The 2,692-nt window shown below is 43.4% G+C and overlaps 1 pseudogene; it reads right to left on the reverse strand.

The window, feature by feature from the left end:
* Nucleotides 1-359: 359 nt before the first annotated feature.
* Nucleotides 360-992, reverse strand: LOC132765629 (synaptosomal-associated protein 23 pseudogene; annotated as a pseudogene).
* Nucleotides 993-2,692: the final 1,700 nt, after the last annotated feature.

A 2,692-nucleotide genomic window follows, 5' to 3' on the forward strand; every position in this document is an offset into this window, starting at 1 on the left:
AAGCAAGAGTTATTGGAAGCAAGAAGCAGAGGTTGCAAAGCACAGGAAGCAAATGACGCCAGAGACTGGAAGACAGAGAAAAATCTTATGCAAGTGGGAAACATCATTGGGAATTTGAACTGGAATCATTTGAGTTCACACTGCCATATAATTCAGTTCAATGTGGATTTTATACGGCTTTGGGTGCAGAGGGGGCCTCTTTTGCATCCTCAAATTGAGCCCAAGTATCTGCAGAAAGAAGTTACAAGATATAATCCCGGCATTGTTACTTCTTGCCTCTTTTCTTTGGAAACAGAAGCAGGATGCAGCAGGCTGGATTGGATGCTTCCTCTGGATCAAACACACAAACATCAGGTTATTTAGTAGTCAATGCAATTTTTGGCCTTTGTGTTGGCCCGCTCAATACGAGATTTATTGGTCTCCGCTTTCTTGTTTATCCGGTCGACCTGTTTGTTTTGTTCATCAAGCACATTGCCCATCTCCAATGCCATATTTTTCAGATTCCCAATGATGTTTCCCACTTGCATAAGATTTTTCTCTGTCTTCCAGTCTCTGGCGTCATTTGCTTCCTGTGCTTTGCAACCTCTGCTTCTTGCTTCCAATAACTCTTGCTTCTTGAGATGTATTGCACACCTTGGTTGTTCAGATACTACACGGTGGTTTAAGTCCCCTTCATCATCCAAAATTGTCTTGCGGGGTTTCCTTCCTGCTTCCTTCCTGTTCTTGGAAAGACAGACGTTGAGGCCACAACATTTGCTGAGCTCCATCAAGCTCTTCTCTGCTTCTTTCACGTCTTTCTCTATATGGTCCATGCCTCCTTCTATATGATTCAGTTGTTCCCCTTGTTCATCCAGCATAGTGATGATTTTGATCCCTGCATCTTGGCATTCAGAAGCCAAGCGAAAAATCGTCTCTGCATGTTCTAAAGACTCATCTGTGAGCTGATGGACTCTCAGTTGAATTTCTTCAGATGACAGTAACTCAGCCATGATTGACACCTATTTTTGAGACCAAAAAAATGGGATCTTGCATAATTTCAGAGGTGAAAAGTCCTTTTCCTTTCCAGCTCCAGTTTCTGGGGTTCAGCAAGGGATGTTCCACTCAATGCATAGGAACATGTCTCATTTCAGGTCTACAGGTGAAGCTTTCCCTTGGTTGGTTGCCTTCATCCTTTCCTCTCTGGTCCTTCTTTTAAATAGATTACTAAATTACGACCTCTCCGAACCACACCATCTGTCCTGTAAAATGAGACAACTATTCCAGGCTTTCAGGTTTTTATCTTTTTTGTTATCAGAAGAGACCGTTTGTTTCCAGGCACCATTGAAAGTGACCTTTAAGGCACAAATACAAAGATGCGCAAGAAGGTAGATCTGGAAAGATTTGCAGTTGATTGCCCATGATTTATTACTATCAGTAAATAGTGTGAATCCTTCCCACCGTCAAGTGAGTTAGGCTGCTGAAATGAATATAACTTGGAGTATCCAGGTATAATGTATGTGTATATTTCATTCATTTATCTTTTTATGCTACCCTCTTATTGTGAGATTTCAGAGCTGAATAGGACTGCTGGGAATTGCAGTCCAACAATATCTGGAAACCATGCTCTATGAGGAGTGGCTGAAAAACTCTGCAGAAGAGAAGGGGTGTATGTGTGTGTAGAGAGAGAGAGAGAGAATGAGAGACACACACATCTTTAGGATATGTGTGTTGTTGTTCATTTGTTCAGTTGTTTCAGACTCTTCGTGACTTCATGGATCAGTCCACACCAGAGCTCCCTGTCAGTCGTCACCACCCCCAGCTCCTTCAAGGTCAATCCAGTCACTTCAAGGATACCATCCATCCATCTTGCCCTTGGTCGGCCCCTCTTCCTTTTCTTTCCGTTTTCCCCAGCATCATTGTCTTCTCTAAGCTTTCCTTTCTTCTCATGATGTGATCAAAGTACTTCATCTTGGCCTCTACTATCCTTCCCTCCAGTGAGCAGTCAGGCTTTATTTCTTGAAGTATGGACTGGTTAGATCTTCTCGCAGTCCAAGGCACTCTCAGCACTTTCCTCCAACACCACCGTTCAAAAACATCTATCTTCCTTCGCTCAGCCTTCCCTATGGTCCAGCTTTCACATCCATAGGTGACTACGGGAAATACCATTGCTTTAACTATGTAGATCTTTGTTGCCAGTGTGAGGTCTCTACTCTTAACTATTTTATCAAGATTGGTCGTTGCTCCCCTTCCAAGAAGTAGACGTCTCCTGATTTCCTGGCTGCAGTCTGCGTCTGCAGTAATCTTTGCACCTAGAAATACAAAGTCTGTCACTGCCTCCACGTTTTCTCCCTCCATTTCCCAGTTGTCAATCATTCTTGTTGCCATAATCTTAGTTTTTTGATGTTTAGCTGCAACCCAGCTTTTGCGCTTTCTTCTTTCACCTTGATTAGAAGGCTCCTCAGCTCCTCCTCGCTTTCGGCCATCAGAGTGGTGTCATCTGCATATCTGAGGTTGTTAATGTTTCTTCCAGCAATTTTAATCCCAGCCTTGCATTCCTCAAGCCCCGCACATCGCATGATGTGCTCTGCATACAAGTTGAATAGGTTGGGTTAGAGTATATAACCCTGCCGTGTGCCTTTCCCAATCTTGAACCAGTCTATTGTTCCATGGCCTGTTCTTACTGTTGCTACTTGGTCCTTGTACAGATTCCTCA

This window comes from Anolis sagrei, chromosome 2, assembly GCF_037176765.1.
Source record: "Anolis sagrei isolate rAnoSag1 chromosome 2, rAnoSag1.mat, whole genome shotgun sequence".
Taxonomy (NCBI): domain Eukaryota; kingdom Metazoa; phylum Chordata; class Lepidosauria; order Squamata; family Dactyloidae; genus Anolis; species Anolis sagrei.